Raw genomic sequence first — 11,422 nt, 5'->3', positions numbered from 1 at the left:
GAGGAAAACAAAAAAAAGAGTTAATAATAATACAAAGTCAAAGGCTGTAAATAGCCTTTGGCTGCGTCGTGTTGTGGGGGTGTTTGGTTTGTGCTCCGTGTTTATCGCTTGGGCTAGTTCAGCGCTGTGATTTCTAAACCTTTGCCGTTCTGCAACTGACTTTTTTTGTACTTTTACCCCACTTTTTTTGAAATACAAGTAAAAACAACAACAACAAAAAAAGGGAAGATCTTGAAATAAAACTTTTTTTTTTTTTTTTTTAAGTTAAGCCTCTTGCCGGTGCCTGCGATCTCCTGACACAGACACAGCAGGTCCTCAGTCCCTGCTCCCCCAGGGTCCCATCTCACCGCCCTCCCCTCCGGCCGCAGCTCCGTCCCACTTCCCACAGGAGCCTTCCAGGGACGGATTCACCCACGAGCCAAAACTCGCGGCTCCTCGGGAGAGAGGAAATGAAGCAATTAAGCAACATACAATATTAAGTGTGCCGAGCATTAGGGATGCAGCCGGCGATCTCCCCGGGGCAGGTAGGAGCTAAAGCCGCAGCTCAGCGTGTTTTAGACATTCCTGATGCTTTCCACGAGCTGCTAAATAATTAATTCCCAGCTCACTCGGGGAGATTAAAAAATGAGGGGTGATGGCGGGAGGCGGCAGACAATCCCCAGGGCTGTGCAAAGCGGAGCAAGAGGCTGGCCGGCACCGTCGGGGCTGCAGTTTTGCTGTTCCCCTTCCAGCAGAGCTGTACGAGTAAAACCTGGTTAAAGCACCGGGGCAGCACGGCTGCAGCAACAAAGGATGGCTGGGGCAAAGTCCGGGGCGGAGAGCGATGTGCTGGGGGAGCAGGAGCGGAGAGGAGCTGCTGATGCCTGAGAAAGCCTCATGGAAAGGCGAGCTGTCCCCGGCACGGGCAGGAGCTGGGTGTGAGCTTCCCGTGGGACTGGGCAGGAGGGAAAGGGAGCTGGAGTGGGATGAGTGTCGCTATGAGAGGAGGGAGAAGGACCCGTGCTTGCAGACAAGGACCAGTTACGGGCATGCGTAAGGAAGGGGATGTTGGAGGTGATTGGGAATGATGTAGGGCTGCGGGGGAGAAATGCCTGCGGAGCCGTGGGGAAGAGGAGGGAAGGGGCGCCACAGGGGTGGGGGAGGCCACCCCTCGTCTCCGGCTGCCCTCGGAGGACGTCGGCAGGGCTGGATGCAGGGAGACGCGGGGTGGGATGGGGCGGCCAAGGAGTGAGTCCAATTGGCGAACGTGCAGCTGCATGGTGGGCTCTGGAAACTCTCCACTCCTCGCTGGGATCCTTCCTGACGGTGCCTGTGGGTCCAGCCGGACACTGCCTGGGGAGAGAAGAAAATCTTCGCAGGGAAGAAGCAGCCGGCATAATGCCAGTCTCTTGACTGGACAGAGAAACCTCATCCCTGTTCTGCTGGCCAGCAGCAGGCGGGTCTCGTGTCTGGGATGGGGCTGCCTTCACCCTTTGGGTGATTTGGGGAAGCAGCTGTCCCTGCCACTCTCCTTCTGCTTGGTGGTGAGGCTGGCATGGCACAGCCCCTCCACCATGCTGCCGGCATGGCATGGTCTGGCACAGCCTGTCCGTCCCAGCACAGCCCATCCATCCTGGCACATCCTGTCCATCCTGGCACAGCCCGTCCCGGCACAGCCCGTCCGTCCCAGCACAGCCCATCCGTCCCAGTACAGCCCATCCATCCCAGCATGCCCCATCCAGCCCAGCACAGCCCGTCCATCCCGGCACAGCCCATCCATCCCAGCACAGCCTTTCCATCCCAGTACAGCCCATCCATCCCAGTACAGCCCATCCATCCCGGCACAGCCCATCCATCCCAGCACAGCCTTTCCATCCCAGTACAGCCCATCCATCCCAGTACAGCCCATCCATACCGGCACAGCCCATCCATCCCGGCACAGCCCATCCATCCTGGCACAGCCCACCTGTCCCTGTACAGCCCATCCATCCCAGCACGCCCCATCCAGCCCAGCACAGCCTTTCCATCCCAGTACAGCCCATCCATCCCGGCACAGCCCGTCCATCCCGGCACAGCCCATCCATCCCAGCACAGCCCTTCCATCCCAGTACAGCCCATCCATCCCGGCACAGCCCGTCCATCCTGGCATGGCCCATCCATCACGGCTCTGCCCCAGCTCGACAGAGGTGCCCACCTCGGGTGCCTCCCAGGTGGGCAAAGTGGCAACTGGGGTTGCTTGTCCTTTGCCACCCGTTTTTCAGCCTTTCAGAGGAGCCCAACACGTGGCCAAGGTGTGGTGGGCAGCGGGGGACCAGCCTCTGCGCAAAGCCGGGGTGGTAACCCCTCGGTGGTGACCCCCTGTTTAAGAACAGCGAGGGGTGGGCCCAAGGAGGAGGCGAGGGGATGGGTGTCATCCCCTCTCGGCTGCAGCTGCTCACCCACACAGGCTGTCGGGGCTTACTGGGATTCAAGGCAAAACTGGGTCACAAGGCTTTAAGCAGGTCTAAGGATGCTCCTGGCCATAACACACATGTTAAGAGAGATGGGGGAATTATCCCCCGTCCCTCTGCTCTGGGGAATTGGTCTGACCCCCATAATTCCCCTCCTTGCCGTGCCCCCTGCTTCAGACCCTACTCACCTACCTGGTGCGCTCCCGTTTCCTGCAGGAAGACGCAACCTCCGCTCCCCATCTCGCTCCAGCCGGCCACGGAGCCCCGGCGCTCTGGGGTCCGCGTCCCTCGACGTGCCGCGGTTCTCCCCCCCCCCCGCTGACGGCGCACCCCCAGCCCGCGGGCTCTCCTCCTGCTCTGGCTTTGCCGGGGCACCGAAGGAGGGAGGAGCGCGGTTTGCACGCGCGGGTGCGTCGGGATGGAGGGGACAGCCAGGGTTACCCTGGGGGCCGGGCTCGCCGTCAGCACCTCGTCTGACACCGGGAGAGCAGGGGGGACGGCGAAGAGCATCCACCATGTGCCGCACCAGTCACCGGAACCGATTTCATGGGCCCTGCTGAGGAGCTTGCCTCCCAGCCAGCAAAGCAACGCATGGGCTTTAATCAGACGCCTAATGACTTTGAAACGGCGAGCTTGTGGACAGCTATTAAATTTAATTGCTTGGTTAGTTTGCTGGGAGGAGAGGTGGCCTTTTGTGGCTGGGCAAGGGCTGGCACGGGATGCTGGGTGCGAAGGGAAGGGAATTGGCGTCGGTACCAGGTCTGTCCTCCTCGCTCCATCGTCCTCTTTTCTCTCGCAGACACATGACAAGATTAGAGCCCCGACCCCGACACAAGGAGCCTTTCTTCCTTTTGACGAGCTCCGGCTGCCTGAAACAAAACAGCCAGAGTCCCGGTTCACCGGCCGAGCCCTGGCTGGGAGAGCGAGGGAGGGAGAAGGGGTCGGCGCAGCGGCTCTGCGGTCCCCGGCAGGCTGTGCACACCCCGAGCCATGCTCAACGTCCTCGGTGCGGGACGCCGCTCCTTCCGGGCCCAGGGTTTGGCCGTCCTTCCCTGGGAGCTTCCCCTGGGAGCCGAGGCCGGGGTTTTATTCGATACCTGAAGCTGGTGGGGTGGGATCTCTGTGCCCGTGTCCTCTCCAGCGCCGGCCCTTTGCTGGCTTGGGTTTACATACGCCGAGCGCGGCCGTGGCCGTCATTGTGGGGTGCTGGCACCCACCACGCTGGCAGAGGCACCCACTTCGCCCTACCTGCGGCCCCAGGTGCCGCCACCCCACCACAAACCCACCTCCTGTTGGCTCACCGGACCATGCCAGCGTGGCCGCACCGTGTCTTCCCCATGCACCCTTTCAAAGACCCCGACGTGGTTTCCTTGCATGAGAGCTGGCCCCACAGCCCCAGCAGCTCCCCTGGACTTTGGGGAATGTCTGGGAGACGAGGCTGGCCACCTTCTTTCCCCTTGGTTGGTGCTTACCTGACCCACGTCCTCCACCACGGTACAGTCTGGCTCCCGCTGACTGGAGCTGCAGCCCAGACACGCTCCAGTCGTACACGTGGTCAGATGAATCCCACCCTTGCTGTCCCACCTCCAGCCTCCCAGGATCAGGGGTAAGGAGGGTCAGGCTTGCGGGAGCGTTCCCAAACCCTCCTGGACCATCCTCCAGCACAGGACCGCTGCACGGGGAGCTCAGGATGCTTCCTGGTGATCCACAGGCATATCTGGGAGGAGAAATGTCCTGTAGGTCACTGTGGGGAGCTGGTACCCCCCGGACCTGCTGACATCCAGGTCTCCCTACCATCGCTGGGCTGTCTCCAGGCTCATAGGAGCCCTTAACTGGTATTTGTACAGCCCGAAAGCGCTGGGATCTCAGTATTTAGCGATGGGGAATACCAATTACTCCATTATTCTCAGTCTCAATGTAACAGGGAGCAAATCGAGTATTAAACTGACTGTACGTTGGATTTAAAGAGAGAGAAAAGCAAAATCCTCTTAGCTCAGTGTGGGAAAGAACAGCTGGGCGTGCATTCGCCGATGCTAGCGAAGCTCCGGGGATGGCTCCAACCGCAGGAGCCCCCCGTTCGTCACTGCTTCGTGCCGTGCTGGCCAGCGCATGGGTTGGGTTAGCTGGTTTTGCTGGGAGAGGAAGAGGGCAGGGCGCAGGCAGCCCAGCACGCTTGCAGGCAGCGACGGGCATCAGCCGCCGGAGGCTGATTTGAAACATAAAGGCAGGAGGCGAGTTGGCCAAGACTGAGCGTGGAGTGACCAAGCTCGCAACCCTCACGAAGGGATGTGGAAGAAAAGGGAAATAAAGACAAGGGACCCTGAGACCCTTTGAGAACCGGTAAGATCGCATGGGAGGCACGTTTAAAGGTGAAAGGAGTTAAGGAAACTGGCAGTTCTTCAAAGAACCGATGCAAACAGCGCACATAGAAGCCATCCCAATAGGAATCATAGCAGGAACCAGCTTGGCTACATCGCAGGCTCCTCACTGACCTCAGGCTGAAGGAAAAACATTTACAAAGTGGGAACTAGGTCAAATTACTAAGGCCAGTTATAAGAGTAGCGTGTGGGGAAACATCAGAAAGGCCAAAGCACAAATTGATATGGAAATAGCGAGCATCATTAAGAGGAAGAAGAAAAGACCGCACCAGCGGGAGGAGAAGGAGCAAGGGAGCCTTGGTCCAGACCCAGTGAAGAAAGGAAGGCTGCTGACAAAGGAGGCTGAGAATTCAAGGGTTTCACTTTTTTTATTTTAAAAAAATGCAAAACAGTCTTTAAAAATGCCAACTGCAAGCAGATGCCTACCACAATAAATAAGACGGTCTGCTCTCCACCAAGAGAGTGTTAATTGCAATAAATAAGAATACTAAATAGCGTACACAGATCGGTCAGGTATTTTCTGAACTTCATCCTCTGGTATTCCGAAAACCAGTTTAAAGCCACCTCAGACCTATTAGGTAGCACAAGGGTTGGCTAAGGTTTTGCAAGATGAAGTCCAGTTTGAGATGCGCCACTTCAGGAGAGATGCAGCCCATGGGAAAAGGTTCAGGGGAAGCAAGAAGATGAGCGATCCAGAAAAGAGAGCCTCTAAGGGGTGGGGTGGGCAGTGGGGAGAACTGAAGACCAAGGGAGACATGAGAACAGTCTCAAAGGATGTAAAAGCCTTTCAAAAAGGCTGGGAATAACCAAGATCTGTGGTGGCACATCAGAAGAACCCCATAAAAATCCCCAGTGAACTTCAAATGATGAACTTCAGAAATATTTCCTAACTGTAAGGAGAAAGAACGTCAAGGACGGGCTGCTGGGGGAGGACGGGCGGCTCTCCTTGTAGGGGTCATCAAGACCAGGTTAGTTGTCTCTCGGTGTGACAAGAATTGCTGACTCCCCAGTATTTCTTGATTCAGGAGTATCGCTCAGATCTCTGTATACAATTTGCATGTATTAAATGAATTAGAAGCCATTCTGCAGAAGAACCTAGGAGTCTCGGTCCTGAATGAAGATCTTTTGCTAGGTGCTACCAAAATGCAGCATGAAAATACGGTTCTTGCTTCGGAGAGCTCAGAATTTAACTGCAAGGCAAGAGACAGCAGATGGAGACAATCTGTTGGGTAGAGGAGTACAAAAAAAACCAGTGAGACAATACTGGCTGGCATGGCAGACAGCGGGGTTTCGCACAAGACGAGCCAAACTTGCTGGGGTTTTGTGCAGACGTTGGAAAAGAGGAGATTTCAGGACGGGTTTGGGAGATGAGGACATTCTTCTGCAGCTTTAGAGCTCTAGTTTCTGGGTGGTGACTCAGGCCAGGGCTGGATGTGGAGCGGAGAAGCTCATCTCTGAAGCTGTCTGTATCATCCTCAGGCTGCTGAGAGGCTGTCGTACGCGAGGTCGGCAGGAATGAGAGGGGAGGAAAAAAGGAGCCGTGGGAGCGCTCTGTGAGCTCCCCTCGTTGGGAGGACGAGAAGGAAGTGCTGCAGAAGGGGTGGTCAGAGAGGCAAGAAGAAAAGCAGGATGGGGCAAAATGAGGAACAGCCAGAAGAGGGTACGAAGCATGAAGGACGAGGGGATGACGGCGGATGGGAAGGGCAGGGGATGTGGCAGAGAGCGGTGTCTTTAGAGAGCCAAACACCTGCATCTGGGAGAGGAGAAGGACAGCATTTTCCATTTTCTCTGCCTGCTTTGATCCCATTTTCCTCGCAACCATGCTCAGGATCTCGGCAGTTCCCCGCTGAGACAACCCTGCCGCCAGGTCCCTGCTGGTTTCAGCATGTTTCCCAGGGATTCTTCAGTTTCTGCTGGAAAAGGCCTGGAGATCCCTCGTGAAAAGCCAGCAGGCATTTTGCTTCAAAACAGTAAAACAAATTTTAAAGGTGACCTGAAAATTGGATCAAAACTCTTTTTTCTCCTCTCCTTGCTTTATGAATGCAGTAAATTATTCTTCACGGCCACGGGCAGTCAGCAAACCAGCCACGGTTAAAGGTAGCAAAGGGTGCTTAGTTTCGCCATTAGCAGCACGTGTGTAACGTGGGGATAATGAGGCGCTGGAAAGAAATGCCACGAGAGGGTGCAGAGTCATCATCGCTGGGGGTTTGTAAGAACAGGTTGGACAAACATCTGTCAAGAAAGGTTTAAGCTGAGCTGATTTTGCCTGGCGGCAGGTGTTGCTCTATCTGCACGACCTCTCTGGGTCCCTCCAGTCTTATGCTCGTTGATCCTGTGATGCTTCTGCTTTTTTTCTCATCAGAAATGTCAGACCCGCTCTTCCGCCCCTCTGCAAAGCAGGTTTATGTGCTTCATCTTCACGGGGGGCTGGCAGAATGGTAATTCTTAGTTTTCTCCTACATTTTAAATAGCTGCTACGTACACAGAGGGATATACATGAATCTACCTACACAAATAGGCAAAAAGTAAGATTTGAAAAGGGAAAGAATAAAAATCATTGCCCTTCCTACCTATTTTCTCTATTCGCCTTGTGTTTCTTCTGTCCCAGTCGTATCAGTCCCCCATAAAATCTTCCAGGACGACAAATGCCCAGACGTGAGACTAACCCCACCCTGAGGTGTGTATCTGGCTTCATGCAACCAGTGGGAGGAGAAGGTAGAAGAGGGAGGCGTACGCACTGATGCCGTTTTTCTTTTGCAAGTGTCTTTTAAAGGCAGCTCAGGTGTCCTGGGGGTTTTACTGTGTCCTCAGGCACCTACGTTCATATTTATTTTCCCTGTCTCCTCCCTGGCGCTTTGTCCCTGCTGCCCAGCCCAAAGTATTCCACGATTCTGTGATCTGCGGCCTTGGGGAATCACGGACTAGAGGCTTTGTAAATAAATACCTGTGGGATTCTGTTTCCCAACCACTGCCAAGCTAAAGGAGACAGGGACGCGGAAGCCAAAGCTCCTCGCTCCCCGGGCGCTGCTTGGCTGATTTACCCTCCGTGTTTCTGAGCCAGTCCCCGAGGAAGACAGCGAGGTCCTGCGTCGGGCAGGGCAGCACCTCACCCCCACTTCCAGCGGGCACGGGGGATATCTGCTGGCTGCTGAAAGCGGGAAGAGCGGCTCCAAACACAACCTCAGGCAGCGATGGTCGATATCAGGAGGTGCACGTAAACAGCTCTGGTGTTTTGCTGCTCATTCGCAAAGCCTAGACAAGCTGGAAAAAAATAAGTCAGGTGTCCGCATGGCTAGCGTGACACAAAAAAAAAAGCAGTTTTCCCCTAGTTTCGCTATAGAAAAGAGGTGCTGTTAGCGGCAGAGGGGCGAGGACCCAGGTTACGGCCGGGTGAGCGGAGGGACGTGTTTGAGGAACAGTGACAATGGCAGGAGCAGGCAGCAGCCGCCTCTGCAGAACAGCCCTGCCTCTCGCGCCGGGCTCCGGGCTCCCTTTCTCCACTGGCTGTCGCAGGGAGGGACCCGCTGGCTTAGAAATTCTTTTCAAAGTCTGGCGCTTGCATGTCTTGAGAGAAATTCGGCACCTGGTTCAGCTCACCCATTATTCCTTCCAGCTGCTTTTTGCCATGTCAGGGCCGGAGCATTGAGCGGGCTGAATTTATCCCCCGAGCACAAGCTGAGTTAAAGGGACAACTTGCCCATTTCTTTTCTTACCCGGCCATTGACTCAGCCCAACATCTGCTCTCTTATTAACCTCCTCTGGCCTCAAAGCACTAATGATCTTTTATGACTGAAAGCATTGCTAAAGCATTTAGCATTCTATCAGCAACAACGGAGTTATTCGAAGACGAGAAAACCCTCCCACTTTGGTACGCTCCTTTTGCTGTGGTGTAATTTGATTTGTGCGTTAAAATCCAAAGGGACGGGAGTATCCCGGATAGCTCAGCAGTAACGCCGGCTCCTCTGTCGCCAGGAACGGGTAATCAAAGGAGGTAAATCAAAGCATGTTAACCCTAAAAATCGTTTTCCAAGCGCTCACATCAAGAAGCCCGGTGCTTTTAGTTAACCTTCCCTGCCACGCCCTTGGGAATTAACGCTGCAAGATTAATTGCTTTGATTTGTTCAGTTGTTTTGGGGTTTTTTTTTCCTACTCTTGGTCACGAATTGCTTTTTACCCACCGGTCTGACATCGCAGAGGAGCTTAATTGTAAGCAGCATTGTTACCTATGGATGCCATATGGCTCCACTACACAACACTCACAAGGTTTGCTGCATTGTAAATACCGCAAATAAGCACGAAGCAGATGGGAGGGAAGGGGCAACAGTTTCAACAGCAAAATTCTCGCTGCCTTTGCACAGTAACAAGTCATGAAATGTGAGAAGGAATATATTAAGAAGGACAAGAGGTGTTTTGAGAGATGCAGCTGTATTTTGCCCGCCGTTTTGGTCCCCTTCCCACTGCAAGGAGAAAAAGAGAGGATTTTACATTTCATTTACAAGGCATTTAGGGCTCTGTGGCTCATGAACGAGCTGGAAGGAAAGTGCCACAGAGAGAAATGCGGCAGTGCAGACAAAAGGTGGGCTGAAACCGGCATATTCGCTAGCATACGAATGCAGCCGTACAGAGGGCTCCCAGGTAGGAACACCTCCAGGTTCATCTCCGCCTGTGAACTCCCTTTGCTGTCGTCTGCATCGCAGAATGGGGCTCTGCAGGCAAACCACGTGAACTAGGAGGCCAGGAGCCAGAGCCAGACTATTTCAAAGGTCGGTGAAGGAATTAAGGCTCTGGCTGCACCACAGAGCAGGGACTGAGCTGGTTACCGGACTCCCTGAGACCAGACCCAGGTTCCCAGCTCTGTGAAAGGGTAGGAAAACAAAAGCAAAGTGATTCGGACTTTTAAAGAAGCTTTCAGCTAAAGCTTTTACAGAAATCAAGCCATCAAAGGGTAAGAGAGGAAGTCCTTTCACAGCTAAATAAGTGGTTAAAAGACAGGAAGCAAAGGGCTGACACAAATGATCGGTTTCTGCAACCAAGAGAGATTACAGACAGGGTACCTCAGGGTCTGTGCTGGGACCTGGCTCACCCAGCATACTCTGAAGAAGGGACGGAGAACGGGATGATAAATTTTACAGAAGATACACGTATCAACGTAGGAAATGAAGAGCAAAGAACAGCTGCAATGGCTCAACCCAATATCCATACAGCCCACCATGTTTTCTACAAGTTGTCCTCACCAGGAGGCCAGGGAAGACCGGGGCCAAGGCAAGCACTGCACGTGTTCCCACAGCTCTTGTCCCAGGCCCCAGTAATTCCCAGCTCAGGGACTTCCCGAGCCGGGTGTGGCCCTCAGGAGGTCTCTCTTCCACAGACTTGTCCCCTTCTCCTACTGATTCACACTCCTAAACAAACAGAAACCTTCAGTAGTGATAATTTGTGGTTCTGAGGAGGCTCACGCTAACCTACGCACGTGCCTCCTCTCTCTTGCTCGGCGCTTGCCATGTATTAGCATCGTTTGATGCCCCCTAATGCTCACAGCGGATGAGACAGTGAAAGGCTGGTGCGCCTTGTCTCCAGGCCCCTTGGCACGTCCAGGGGTCCAGCACGTCTCTGCTCAGCGGGGCAATCCTCGTTCTACACTATGAAAATCAAAGGTTACAAAAGCTTAGATGGAGCAACGAAACGGAAAGTTGAATTCAGTGCGGCAAAAAAATGCAAATTCAGGCACATAAGCAAAAATAATACTAAATGATGTGGATTTTTGTGGTTACAGGCTGTAAATTTGCTGTTACTACCCAGCTGCTAGCTGGGAACTGCTGTGGCTTGTTCTTTGGGAGTACCAAATGAATGCTCAGCAGCACTCACATGTGCTAATAGTGTATTGGGAAATATTAAGGTAATAATAGACCCCCTCCCAAATGTCCCACTGTCCTGTGGCATATTTGTAGAATCATAGAACGGTTTGGGTTGGAAGAGACCTCTAAAGGCCATCCAGTCCAACCTCCTGCCATGAGCAGGGACATCTCCCACTAGATCAGGTTGCTCAGAGCCCCGGCCAGCCTGGCCTTGAACACTTCCAGGGATGGGGCATCTCCCACCTCTCTGGGCAACCTGGGCCAGGGTTTCAACACCCTCAGCGTAAAGAATTTCTTCCTACTATCCAGTGTAAATCTCCCCTCCTTCAGTTTAAAACCATCACCCCTTGGCCTGTCACAACAGGCCTTGCTAAAGAGGTCGCCCCCACCCTTCCTACAGCCCCCCTTTAAGCACTGGGAGGCCACAATAAGGTCTCCCTGCAGCTTCTCTCCCCCAGGCTGAACAACCCCAGCTCTCCCAGCCCGGCCTCGCAGCAGAGGGGCTCCAGCCCCCGGAGCGTTTCTGTGCCCCCTCTGGCCCCGCTCCAACAGCCCCGTGTCTGTCCCGTGCTGAGGAGCCCCGAGCTGGAGGCGGCGCTGCAGGGGGGTCTCACGGAGCGGGGCAGGGGGGCAGGACCCCCTCCCTCGCCCTGCTGCCCGCGCTGCTGGGGATGCAGCCCAGGGCACGGCTGGCTCTCTGGGCTGTGAGCGCACACGGCCGGCTCGTGTCCAGCTTTTCACCCCCCAGCACCCCCAAGTCCTT

Source organism: Phalacrocorax carbo, chromosome 2 (assembly GCF_963921805.1).
Source record: "Phalacrocorax carbo chromosome 2, bPhaCar2.1, whole genome shotgun sequence".
Lineage (NCBI taxonomy): Eukaryota > Metazoa > Chordata > Aves > Suliformes > Phalacrocoracidae > Phalacrocorax > Phalacrocorax carbo.
This window is presented reverse-complemented; position numbering follows the sequence as displayed.